This window comes from Gorilla gorilla, chromosome 4 (genome assembly GCF_029281585.2).
Source record: "Gorilla gorilla gorilla isolate KB3781 chromosome 4, NHGRI_mGorGor1-v2.1_pri, whole genome shotgun sequence".
NCBI classification, from domain to species: domain Eukaryota; kingdom Metazoa; phylum Chordata; class Mammalia; order Primates; family Hominidae; genus Gorilla; species Gorilla gorilla.
This window is the reverse complement of record NC_073228.2, coordinates 98,323,997-98,337,909: the sequence shown is the minus strand read 5'-3', so window position 1 is coordinate 98,337,909 and position 13,913 is coordinate 98,323,997. Positions and strand designations below refer to the sequence as shown.

The following is a 13,913-nucleotide window of genomic DNA, read 5'->3' as shown; positions in this document are numbered from 1 at the left end:
GTAGCCTAAGTGTGGAGTGTTTATAAGTTCTACAGTAGTGTACAGTAACATCCTAGGCCATCACATTCATTCACCACTCACTCACTGGCTCACCAGTGCAACTTCTAGTCCTGCAAGCCCTATTCATGGTAAGTGCCCTATAAAGGTGCACCATTATCTTTCATATGATATTTTTACTCCTTTTCTATGTATAGATATGTTTAGACACACAATTACCAGTGTGTTACAATGACCTACAGTATTCCAATACAGTAACTTGCTGTGCAGGTTTGTAGCCTAGGAGCAATACACTATACTATATAGGTATGTACTAGGCTCTACCACCTAGGTTTGTGTAGGTCCACTCTATATGATGTTCAATGATGAAGTTGCCTAACAATGCATTTGTTAGATTGTATCCTCATTGTTAAGCAGTACGTAACTGTATTTAAATATTGTGACATGGGATATATTTTTATAATCTGTTCATATAGCTCAGGGGTCTCCAACCCCCAGGCCACAGATGGTACTGGTCCATGGGCTCTTGGGGACCAGGCCACACAGCAGGAGGTGAGTGGTGGGCAAGTGAGTGAACCTGAGCTCCACGTCCTCTCAGATCAGCGGCAACATTAGGTTATCATAGGAACGTGAACTCTGTTGTTAACTGTGCATGCGAGGGATCTAGATTGCACACTCCCTATGAGAATCTAATATCTGATGATCTGTCACTGTATATATTACACGTAATAATATATACATGTATATACATTATATATTACAATGTAATAATAATAGAAATAAAGTGCCAATAAATGTAATGCACTTTAATCATTCCAAAACTGTCTCTCCTCCCCGCCCCCATCTGTGGAAAAATTGTCTTCTACAAAACCAGTCTCTAGTGCCAAAAAGTTTGGGGACCTTTATGAGCTACTTATGGAGTATCTAATATACATAAAGCTTAGTGATAACCAGTGCAAAAGCACAAAGATAGAGAGATGTTAAGCATATAAATAAGACCCCAAAGCTGAATAAGGTAAATGTCATAGGAAGGAACAACAACAACAACAAAAATCTGTGGGTTAAGGGCAGAGGAGTAATATCCAGTTGGAAAATACATTCATGGAGAACAAGAAATTTGATGGAGATCTGGAAGCAGATAAGTAGGATGTTAGCAGGTGACATTGGGAAGAAATATGCAGTGAGGAGGAAGGAGCATAAATTAGAGAGTAGAGGCAGGACACATGGAGTAAGTTCATGGACAAGGCACTCCAATTTAATCATAGCATGAAATCAACTCTGTGGTGTGTTGGCAATCTCCCTTTTCCTCACAGTTCTGGAATGTTTGCTACTGCAGTTTGGTTTAGTTCAACAGTCATTCCTTGGATACCCACTAAGTGACAAACACTGTTCCAAAGCAGGGAAATAAAAGATAAAAAGATATACACATTCTTTGCCCTCACATCACTTACAGTGGGGCAAATCCTTTGAACTATCATGGTTATTGGAAATATGCTTGGAATGCTTTTGGATGGAGAGGCATCCCTAACCCAGCCTGTGAAGTCAGTCAAGACTTTCCAAAAACAAAATGGTTAGAACTCAGTCTAGATGGACAAGAAGGAATTAGGTGAAAAACAGAAGCAAAGGTGTTCAAGGCACAGGGAAGAAAAGCATGAGAAAAAGGTATGAAACAGCATTTGAGCACGGGAAACTATAAGAAGTTCAGGATTCCAGAAGCATTCATTCAAGTAATTTCTAAGGAGTGTCATTATTGCTCCAATATTTGCTTTTTGATGTGAAACTGAGAAATATAATTATATGGCTTTCATGGTAAGCCCACACCCTTTACTAACTTTGGAGTTACTAATGGTGTTTCATTTTTAGAATACCTACGTGTTTGTGTTTTATTGTTATTCTACCACATGATGATTTTGTAAACAAACATTGCATATATTCAATGTTCCCTGAATTTCATTACCTTGACTCAATGAGCTTTATGATTGTAATACTATTGGGCAATATACCCAAGAGTTATAAGAATGCCCAACATTGAGACGTTTGTAGCATTCCCACCTTCTTGTTTTGTTAAAAAACATATTGCCTTATAAGTGAATCTAAGTATTATTCACACAATCCCTTAGTATTATATACTTCTCAGTCCCAAATAGTTCTTATGTTCTCACTACTGACACCTTAAATCTCTATAATATTATTTGTGTGTCCCTTTTTAAAAAAAAAAACACTGATATCTAAATATATGAATAGCAAAAGTGTTCTTCCTGGACTATACTTCTATCTTCTCTGCCCTGGTCTAATAATTCTCTATCTTTGAAGTACATTTTCAGAAAGCAAAATTTAAATCAAGACTGTCATTTCAAAATATAGGGCTACCTACAGTATGGGTATGTATAACTAAATATGCTGCTCAGTGGTCCAGGAGTTCAGCCCATGATGGTAAATAGCATGTGTGACACCAGGGTTTCACTCACTGCTCAGTTTTGTGGCAACTGTGGATCACTGTGTAACCTCAGTCTTCGTGGCTTCTCATTTATGGGGCTCTGCTCAGCTGTAATGGAAGCAAAAGATGTGAAATCAGATGCCACTGAAAATGTTTATCTGTAAGAGTAAAAGCCTTTTATTCTCTTGCTAAGTTTTTTCACTATGCTATTTATTTCTATTTTAAGGAAAGTTTTTTTAAATGATACGTAAGTCATTTGAAAATGGTATCTACACACACCAGATAGAAAATTAAAGGACATGAATAATTTAAATTTTAAATGCTTCCTTTGGTTATCAAGATATTTGAGTTCTGAAATGTTTGAATAGTTGCTTCATACTCAACTCCTACATGTATACATAGTAAAAGAGAAAAAAATCCTTTGAAATGTTCATATTTTCCTCTTATGTCAACATGGATATGTCATAATATTTTTTGTTTTATGGGACTCATTTCCAGTTGATGCAGAATTTTAAAGTCAAGATAATCACAATAATTAAGGAGTAAATGTGTAAATGAGGGCCTGATTCAAGTTATTTAATTAACATAGATTCATGGAAATTTGACAACTGGAGGATTAAATATGGATTTTCATCTAATCTGTTTCTGTACTTTTCAGTTCTCCTAAACTATCACCAAATAAAGGGCAACAGTAGAGAATTAGAAATGTGAAAAAAAATTAGGGAGCTATTTCCTGTTCCTTTGTGGCTTGTCTAGTCTAATACTCCTGCATTGAGAAGTTCTTAGAGACAATTCTTGTGAATCTTTTCTATGTGGGGGAAGTGAGAAGATGGAGAAAAATGGCTCTCCTCCCTAAATATAGTCCTAGTGGTGTTGATGTTAACCTGTTCAGGATAGACCAAGCCCTTCAGTATGAACGGGAGCCCTGGGTCCCCCAGGACTAGGTAATCATTGCCTTTTATCCCCTCTTATCACAGGCTAATCACTTTATTCCTCCTGGATTCCTCCTGTTAAAAATCAGGTAAAAAAGCCCAATGGCAGCAATTAAACCTACCTTCCATTCCATCTGAATGGAACAGGCTCCCAACAACGTTTCTCTCAAAGTACAAACGTTTCTCATCTCTATTCCCACTACTACTCCCTTCACCCCTAAAGAGTCCCAGACAGAATTTTCAGATTCAGGCCAAATCCCTTCCATTTACTTCCACAGTGATCTTCCTTGAACACTGCTTTACCATATTCTTACCCTGCTTTCTTCTCCCTCCACTTGGAGAGAACCAATACTTACTTACGGCCAAATAAACTGGCTAATCTATAATTCCAAACTAACAATAATGTTAAGGTGATGTGTTGGGGGTGTTGTACCAGCCTAAAGAAAGCATGTTGGGAGAGCCTCTTTTTTATGGGATGAGTTGGCTTATCTTCCCTAGACACACCAAAATCATGGTAGAGGAACCCAGCATGGGATCATCAGGAAGAGGAAGTGGGGCAGTAAGATAATAAGTACTAGTATGAACACTGAATCTGAAGTGCCAGGAGTTCATCGTGGTGAAATTGTCTAGAATAACAAATATGGATTCGGAGCTTATCAGGGAAGTCTGGTCATGAGAGTCCTCAGGGATGCTTAGGGGTTTACGAGATGCAAGGTTATGAGATGGCCAAGGATGGGTTTGTAGTGTTAAGAGGAGAGGGCTAGAGACAGATGGAGGAGGAGCTAAGAGTAGGAGGGCAACCAGGAGACAAGAGTGCAAGGAATCAAGGGAGGAAAGTTTTTCAGGAAAGAAGAGCCATTCACCAGTTTAAGTCCCAGCGAGGCCAAGTTAGATTAAGATTAAAAAGGGAAAATGGGAAGAGAGAAATACAGAAAGCAAGTAGACTACTTAGGCAAATGAGATTTTCAGTAATAAAAGAGAACAGACTTCTATTCCTCAATCTTTCTTTCCATCTTCACCTCATATTTATCTCCAAACAAAACCATATTTCTACATTGTTTGTCAATATTTGAATTTATCCATTTGAAAAAAATATTTTTGACTCTTCACAACTCCCACACTAAGCCTAAGTCCAAATCTTTGTTCTGCTGAATCCCTTTTCTCCATTCCCACCCATTGGCCTTTTCTTTGCCCTGATGTGTTTCTCATGTTGGTTTCTCCTCTGGCCTATGTGCAATGTACCTGTCAGATGGACATTTCTGCATTATGCACACTTGGTCCATCTTTTATTTTTACTACTTTCATTAGCTTCTGCTTTCCTTTAGTAATAGATTCAGATTTATTTTCCACTCTGCCTTTATCTTCTCTTGATTGCCATTTTTTGAGCCTTCTTTTCCTTTTCCTTGACCATCATTCCATCTTGTTGTCTGATCCCCTGAACACTTGTCACCTGGCGCTTTCTGGCAACTTCCAAAGCTACCCCTCTGAAACTTTCACTTTTCTTCTCTTGTCTTTAAAAAAACTTGGCTGCTGTATTTCATTAATGAATATAAATAGGAAGCAAGTTAATGTCACTTTAATATTTTGATTTAGATTATCCTCATCTTGACCAAATGTTACATTTCATGTGTATAATTCAAAATATTTCAGTGTTGTCTATTTTTTCTTATTTTGTTTTGTTGTTTGTTTGTTGGTTGTTTTTTCCTCAAAACTCAGGTTAGGCCCTCACATGAACGTAGAGAAAAGAGTTTGCCTGGACAATATGATTTGAAGGGTGTCTTAAAGCTCAGTAACTGGTCACAGTTACTCAAGTACTTATTCGTCTCTACCTTTCAATTGAATTGAGGCACTTTAACTTCTAAAATGCTAAAATAATTTCTTAAGCCACTAGGAGCCATGAAGACATCAGACAGGTTTATATTTACAAGGAGGGTAGGAAGAAATTTGGTTTGATTGAGGCAAGAATAAAGATGGCCCAGGACTGAGGAGTTTCCCAGAGAGTACAAGCCCTGGGGCCACTAGAGTGGAGGGCTCAGAGCAACTAAAGTCAGTCGAACACTTCAGGTATTGGGGGAAGGGAAGGGTGATGCTACCATCAGGAGAGGATGTTGAAGTGAGACAAGGGTAAAATGAAAAGAAACTTCTTTTATATCATTGGTTTACCTCAATGAATAAGTCTATTTAAAAGGGGTTCCTTTTGGTTATTTTTTGAGGGTTTTATTTTTATTTCCTTTAAAATGAATATTTGTCCAATTACTTGATAAAGGAAGGAAGGGTATGATCTTTATAGAGATCCTCTTTTCCATGCAGCACACTAATTGCAGGGAAAAATATAGGAAACATTTTCTGTCTACTCATTTACTCATTTATGCATATACCCATGTACTAATTAAAAAATTATCCAGGGCCGGGTGCAGTGGTTCATGCCTGTAATCCTAGCATTTTGGGAGGCCGATGCAGGTGGATCCCTTGACGCCAGGAGTTTCAGACCAGCTGGCCAACCTAGCAAGACTCCATCTCTAAAAAATGAAAATAAAAATAAATCATTGTGAATGTGATGTGTGCTAGGTACTTTGGCATTTTAAATAAAATGGTAAATAAGACACAGTTCCTATCATCCTGGAGTCTAAAGTAGTGTGCATGGACAGATAACAAAGCAGTTACAGTCCAGCATGTTACGTGCCATGGTCAGAGAAGTACAGTTGCTTCCTGGAACAAGAGAAAGGGCACTCCATGCAGATTAGGAGCAACAGCAAACTTCACAGTGGGAATGACATCTTAATAGGAGTTGGCCAGGCCAGGCTAGAGGGAAGGGGCAGAGATGTGAAGGTGAAGATGGAAATAATATTCCAAACTGGAAAACAGCACCTGTATCACTCAAGGTGAGTAAGAATGTGACTTTCACAGACATAAACAATGTTGTCTGTGGTGGGAAGTCAAAGTCGAAGGGCTAAGTAGATAAAAGATGAGTCTGGGTCCCATCATAAAGGCCTTCTGTGGGCTGTTCAAGGAATTTATATTTAACCTGAGGATAAATATATGGAGAATCATTGAAAGGTTTTAGATAGTAAAATAATGTCATCAGATTGCTTTGTAGAGAGCTGATTCTAGCTAAAAGAGGTAGTATTAGGTGGGTGGAATAGGAGACTGCAATACCAATTTGGAAGTCACTATTGCAGCCATTCTAGCCAGAGATAATGGTAGTCTAACTTATATTACCAAGAGAAAGGACTCATTCAAGAGATAATTATTATATAGTAGATAATATCAATAGGACTTGGAGGTTTATGAAACCAGAGAAAAAGGAAAATCATGATGCCCAAATTTCTCCTATGGCCACTAGATGAATGCTGTCATTCATTGAGATGGAGAACACCAGAGAAAAAGCCTTTTGTGGGGAGAGAGCCTGTGAAACACCCAAGAGTCAAACAAACAGGGGTTACAATCCTAAGTCTTTGGTCAAGTTACTTATCTTAGAGTGCCTCAATTTCCTTATCTATGAAATGGGGATGATATTACCTATTTCACAGAGCTATTGATAGAATTAAATGAGATAATGTACATAATGTATTTTATACAGTAATCTGGATCATACAAGTATTCTTAATAATTAATATGATTTATATTATTTAAAACTTTGTTAAGGTGGTAGTTCTCTATGGCATTTTTACATGTCTTGTGATGGCTTTTGTCCCAGACTATCTGTTCAAAGAGCTCTGCATAGCAGACAGCCTCAAGATAGTGAGTCCCTCAGGGTAGAAAGCAGATTTGTTTCTCTACTGGGATAATAAAGATAATGACTCCTTCCTGGGCAAAGGTTGGGCTGGTTTGCTAGCAGCCCCCTAATAAGATTGGATTTCCCAAACTGAGGTTCCTTAGCTATGACACAAATTCACTATACATGCAGCATCCACTTGGGCCACTCTGTATTCCTCCTGTGAGACTTGGGAGTGGGGTGACCAAGGGTATCCAATGTAAATGTGGAGCTTATGTTGCCCATAGTGCCATGAGTACTTAAGGCCTTTGCCTCTCTCCTAATAGCCTCATGTCTCCTGCTAGCATTTATGAAACCTTAGCAGGCTATCTCGTTAGCTTAAAAGCAAAGGAAAAATCTCAGACTCTTCACGTTTCTTGATGAAGTTGTCTCCTAAATGTTTACATGTATGTTGTAAAACCTTGATACAGTGGCTGTGTAAGACGCTATTTTCCAGTCTTGACATCGAACATTTTCCATAAATCTGATTATGGGCAATATATAAACAAAACTGTATGAAACAAGAGTGTTTATTTTCACTCTGAAGAATTTGATCGTTTTGCTTATTTGTTTGGGAAAAGTTTGAGAAACACAAGATTACTTTGCGTTTAAAATATTTCTTCTTTCAGGCACAAATCCATGGGGGACAAATGTTTATCGTATAAATCCTTACTATCTAATAAGTACTAAGTATCACAAGTATATGTTGAAATCATACAATAATTTTACTATTAATAGCAATCATTGAATAAATAGCATAGATTAAGGCAGCCATTGGCTAGCAAATTCCACCTATGTATTAATGAAGAGTAACATCGTGTATTCATATATATCAGATAATCTCTCACTTAACTTGCCAGTGTTTATTCAGGTATGGGCACATAATTTCTAAAAGGCATCAATTTGTATTCATGTACGTATATATAAAATACCTAGTTATATCTGAGAACATAGTTAGGGATATGCTTTGTAAGAAAATATGATGATCCTGGAGTTAAATAAAATGAAGAATGTTCACTTGGATCCAATACGATCAGATGCAGATAACATCCAGTAGGGAACAGGGTCTGCAAACTACAAAAAAAGGGCAAAATACACAGATAAGAGAAAAAATGAGTTACAGGTAGGACTCAAGATAGTGGACAAAGTATACGGAAGATAGATCTTACTTTAATAATCCAAGACAAGAATGAGAAGGAGAAGTAAAAGATCTAGGGTGTTTTAATAGAGGAAGCTGGAAATACAGTCCAGGATGGGGGCAAATAAGGCCTTGTTCAGGGAAGGCTTCCTAGAGCAAGGAACACTGACCATGTGAAGGAAGGAATCAGCGTGATAACATGAGACCTTAATCCAGATACCAAAGGGGTGACTTGGGAGCCTAATAACCCTATGTTTCTAAACACCAGAAGATAGTCACTCATTTGAAGGGGAGAGGAATAAAACCACAAAGAGTTTGTAAACCAAAATGTCTATAACATGTGGAGAAACTTCCATGCATCTGAGTTATTGGTACCAAGAAGGGGCAGTTTAGTGTTCTTAAACTAAAGGTGTCATTCTTTGTGGCACAGGTGAAACCCAAGCTAAATTAAATGAACATGAAACTACACTAATAGTGTTTCTAAACTGTATATCATTTTAAGTTTTAGTTGTATTCTTGAGACATCTCTGGACTAAAGAACAGACAAAGAGTTGGAAAAATAATCCACTGAGAAGGCCAGAGAAAATATAAGCCAGGAACTCAGATTTTGATCTTTGTTGATAGTATTTTTGTCTCTCTTATTCCTGGGTAGTGGTAGACAAGATGGGGCAATAATAAAAATTGCTTAGTTTTGGAGACATAGCCAAAATCTAAAACACTATCATGTTTAAAATAATTAAAGTGTCACGCATTCTTTTACTTGTACACTACATCTTTGTTTATTATTCTGTCAGATAAAGCCTCGTGTCATTATACTCCAGGCAAAGCTGTTAACAGGGAAACTAAATCCACACCCTAGACCTAATTTTTTAATACAGTTTCTTCTTTGATCTATTGCATCTCTGTATTTAATTATGAGGTCTGACTTGATGCCATTGTATCTTTTGCTCTTCTAGCTCTTTCTGTAGTTTGTAAAAAAAGAATTTTCTGTTTCTTTTAAAGCAAGCTCATTTTTAGTTAGTTCATTGAAAGGTGTAACCTTCTACTTCTTATTGCTCCTTGGGTCCTTTTATTCTTTGTCTCCTGAACTGACACAATTACCACCTCTATATTCTGCAAATATAGCTTGCAGAGCCGGTTTCCTAAGAATATAATTTTCAAAAGTGCCAGACATAAGAATGACTCTAAAGCCATTTGATGAGTTCACTGTTACATTTCCTCATTTGCTTCCTTCCCAAAGAGATTTTGATTTTTGCCTGGAACATGCTTATCAGCTTAAAGGTATGGAGCATCATTATGTTATAAGGATTTTCTTCTGCAGCAGCAAGTGCACTAGCCTTGAATGAAGCAGTTGCTAATCATGTTGCACTAAGCAAATAAAAGTCAGAACCGACCTAATCTTGCTTGCCTAATACCAGTTTCTGCTGCAGACTTCAGTGTAATGTTCTAATCACTGGCGCAAAACAGCCAATTAATTTGCTTTCCCTACGTGTTTTTACGGGCCAAGATGCATAGGGGAGCAGTGCGTTCGGTCATAATCATGCTCCACAAAGATGGGAAATGTTCCCTTTGAGCTTCTAATCATTAGGCCAGCTGAAGTGAAGACAAGCCCATTGACAAGTGAGAATGGCAATAATTTATTTTCTATTGATGGGTTGTGACAAATCATGTCGAAGCAGTGGCTGCATACTGTGGGGCTCTGCGAAGGAAGACTGTGATGGGCAAAGATGAAACCCTTCACAGCTCATTTAGTCCAAATGTAGCCACCTGGGTGGTGAATCGGTTCAACATACCAGCCCAGGCATTCCAGCACAAAATTAGATCACTAACAGGCAGGCCATATAGGGGTTCCTAGAAGACATTAATCAACAGGGTTGAGCTGTCAAAATGCAGAGTTTGAAATTAAGAAACACCAAAAGGATGAAAATGTGGCAATGCTGTCAAAAAAATCAAGAATGTGATGTCTACTGCAGGATTCTAGCCACCATTAAAAAAGCTTAGAGGAAAAATAAATTATAAACAGGTAAAGAAAGGCATTACCCTACTGAAAATTTTCCTAACATTTTTACACATGTTAATTAGTAAAAGCAGCATAAAAAGTTATGCAAGCATGAGCACAACCCTTTTCAACTTAACACTGACAGGTCAGCTACATGTAAGTCCTCCTTACCGCCCCACAGCATAGTTCGTCTCTTATTTAAATTTCTTTTCTACCGGACCTACTGATGTGCAAAGCATTTGATGTCTCACCCTGCTTATGAATACCAACATTGCAAACTACAGAATTTTTAGACTTGCATGGTTCATTTTCTGAACACTGTTTTTGGCAGAATAGAGATTTCTAGAATCTGGACTATTCAGGGGTGTGTGTATGTGTTATGTGTGTTTCTATGATTATATTTTATCAGTATGGTTTTCTTTAAAAAGCTCATTGTCTGTTTTCTTGTTATAAAAAACATTTAATGCAATAAACAAATTCAAACAGTCAGAGTTACTGAAACTGACCGAATTTTCACTGAGCAAAAACATGAAAACTTCCATTACCTAAAATTATAAAATTTAAATCCTGAAGAATTCCTTTCCAAGCCCCACGTGGGTTTTTTCTTAAGGTTTGGTCTGTGGACCACAAACATCAAAATGATCTAGAGCACTCACTGAAAATGTAAATGCACAGACCAATATCCCTCAGACCTACTGCATACAAATTTTTGGGATGGGCCTGAGAACTAGAATTTTAATAGGATCCCCAGAGTGATTCTGAATGTACAGCAAAACTTGAAAACTACCTAATCTTGTATGAATAAGCCCTGGCCCATTTTCAAGTTCAAACACTTGCTTCTTTCCACCACTGTCTAACACATCTCCCTCTTGGACAAGCTATGCTCCATTTGTTCACAAACACTCTAATATGTTCACATTTCCATGCCTTTGATCATGCTGTGCCCTTCATCTAGAATTCCTTCCCAATCTCCAGCCCCAGCTCCATCTTTCCCATCCTTTAAGAGTCAGCTCAAATGCTCACTCCCACATGAAGCCTTCTCTGTAACTCTCAGCTAGATGTTAATATTCTGGCCTCTGTGCTGTCTTAGCCTTTTGTTTGTGTGTTTTCTAGCATTGCCACCTTGCCTTTCATTGCAGTTACCTGTATACGTGCTTTATCTCCCAAAGATGGTTCACTCTGTGAGGCTCATGTCTGGTATGTCTGTTAACATCTCATAGCATCTAACTCATTGCCTCATATTATATGTACAGTAAATGTTTGTGGAATTGAATTGTTGAATAATAGATGTTAGTTAATTCAAACCTAAGCTTTATGCTTTTAAGTCAGTCAGGGAGGTAAGTGTTCTCCCTTGCTTTATGCTCAGAATTCTCATTAGCATCTTGGACTGAGTTTACCTGTGAGCAAAAATAAATGAGGTCTGTTATTTTATTTATTTGTTTGTTTTACTTATATACAGTTTGTCTGTCAAATACTATTCTGCTTTATATTTTCTATATTAGCTTTGATGATATTTTCCCTGAAAGAATATTTGTTGATATTCTAAGTCTTCACTTGAAACAGATATGTAAAGTGTATTAATTTGCTGGAAAAAATAAATGACCTTACAGCATGCTACTCTAAACGATTTGTTTTATAAATATTTCAGATATTCATGGGCTTAAAAAAACAAAAACACAGGAACTTTATGCCCTAAAATATTTGATAGCTCTGTATGGTGATTAATGAACAGTTCGGCAATTGTTCAACTATGCCTAACTTAAGACTAATATCTTATATCCCAATATAGCATAAAGCAGGGAAGCCATGGTTTGGCTTTTCATAACCTGAGGAACAAGTTCAGCCTGACTTTAAGGTAAAGAAGTGTTTGACTGCGAGCCCCCGTGTATTCTGGAAGCACAAGAAAGATTTGAAAGATACAGGGCAAATCCTATCAGTTTTATCCAGGTTCTTGAAAGTAGTATGGTCTGCTCAATCCATGTTGTAATTGTTTTAAAAACCCCTTTTTACCTATGTGTTATTGTGATATTGCTGTGTGTTTAGACACCACGGAAACATATGCGTGAAATGTTGCCAGGATACTTGAGAATATACACTTGAAAAAATAAAATAATTCAAGCTAATTTAAGTTAAACCTATTCTAGTCAGAAGAATAGTCCTTTATCTGTCTTGGTCTTCAATTACAAACACTCTTGATGAGGAGTAGGCATTGAGGAGATGCCTCTGACTTTATTTGAGTGCCAAAGATCTCTGGCAGACTAGAACCAAGACAGGGCTGCTGGGAAAAGTTCTGAAGGTGTGGGAAATGATTCTTTCAAAAAGAAGGTGATATGTAAACTTACCTCTTTGCAACACCTGGGGTTGTTTTAGAACTGGTATAAAAAATGCTTTCTGGGGACCACACATTTCATAAATGTTTCCTTCACTGTTTAGTAGACATCTCAGTGGGTTCTGCTTTAACTCAGTTGATGATTGTAATAGAACAGAGTATGATACTGCATTTTTATTTATATTAGAATTGCTGGCCATGGGCACCTAGGGAGCCCCTAGATATAACTAAAACCTAATTAGGAGAAAAGAACATTGCTGGCTCAATTTCTGAATTGGAGAGTAGAAGAAACATAATTCCTTATATAACAACATAAAATCATTTCAAAATAAATAACTAAAAATGATACTGTTTTTGAAATATGCTTTCCACCTCCCCAAACCAGAAAAGAACAGCAATGTGGTATTGTCTATAGAATTGATTTGATCTTCTGCGAATTCCTCTATTCCCAGTGTATATAAGCCCTAAAACTGTTTTTGCAAACATCCTATGTCACTTGAGAGTGGAAGAAAGGAAAAGTTAGTCCATAAATGGTTTATGTAAAGTGATGAGACCTTATAGGAGAGACTGAAGGATTGTGACAAACAAGCACTGAGAAAGGGAAAGAGATAAAAAGAAACCATAGTGTGAGTTTCAGGAAACCTTTGATGTGTAAGAAATATGTGGGCATTAGATTAAAGGTTCTCAACATTGACCTCATAATATTCATGATACAAGAATTAGAAGAGCCTTTGAAGAAGATAATAAGAATAAACATACAGTCTTCTTTGAAAAACCCACAGAGCACAAATAAACAAATAAAAATCAATCTGTCCTGTACAAGGTATCCTGCTTACTGTATCAGCAAAAAAGAAATCAACTTTGACCTATGCATAAAACCTGAAGGAAAAAGGGACTATAAACAAAAGGCAAATGAAGAACATAATCTGAAGAGGAATGGCACAAGAGAAACACAGAAAGTATTCAAAAAAATAGTTCTCCAGAGTCTCTAAGGAATTACAGACAACACAGCCTCTAGAAAACAATCTAAAAAGACTTCAAAAACGTGACACAGTGAAATAATGGAAGATGAAAATTGATCTGGAAAACTCATAAAGAAATGAAGGAGAAACTGGAAATCATAACAGACATAAAAGCCTCATTAAAGGCAATAAAAATTATAATATATGCTCTTCAAAACAAAGTCATAGAGGCTAGAATTGAGAAATAAAGACAAAGAAAATAAACCTCAAAAACCAAATTAGGTTAAAAGAACTATGTAAAAATTACTATAGAGATGATAGATGCGGCAGAGAGAAAAAGGAGAACCAACAATCACAAAATTACT

General features: G+C 37.1%; 2 protein-coding genes across 8 annotated transcripts in view; one reads left to right on the top strand and one right to left on the bottom strand.

Annotated features, from left to right (window-relative positions):
* Positions 1-13,913, bottom strand: part of LOC109026970 (ERV-BabFcenv provirus ancestral Env polyprotein-like) — a 266,355-nt gene that overhangs the window by 157,628 nt on the left and 94,814 nt on the right. For 6 of the 7 annotated variants that reach the window (XR_008679840.2, XR_008679837.1, XR_008679836.2 and 3 more), the window contains one exon: positions 2,466-2,542. The exons of the other annotated variant lie outside the window; for it this stretch is intronic. The gene's annotated coding sequence lies outside the window, so the exon portion shown is untranslated. The remainder of the gene's footprint in view (positions 1-2,465; positions 2,543-13,913) is intronic. 7 annotated transcript variants of the gene reach the window in all.
* The window catches only part of KIAA0825 (KIAA0825 ortholog), a 473,030-nt gene that overhangs the window by 404,890 nt on the left and 54,227 nt on the right, over positions 1-13,913 (top strand). The gene's annotated exons all lie outside the window — the stretch shown is intronic.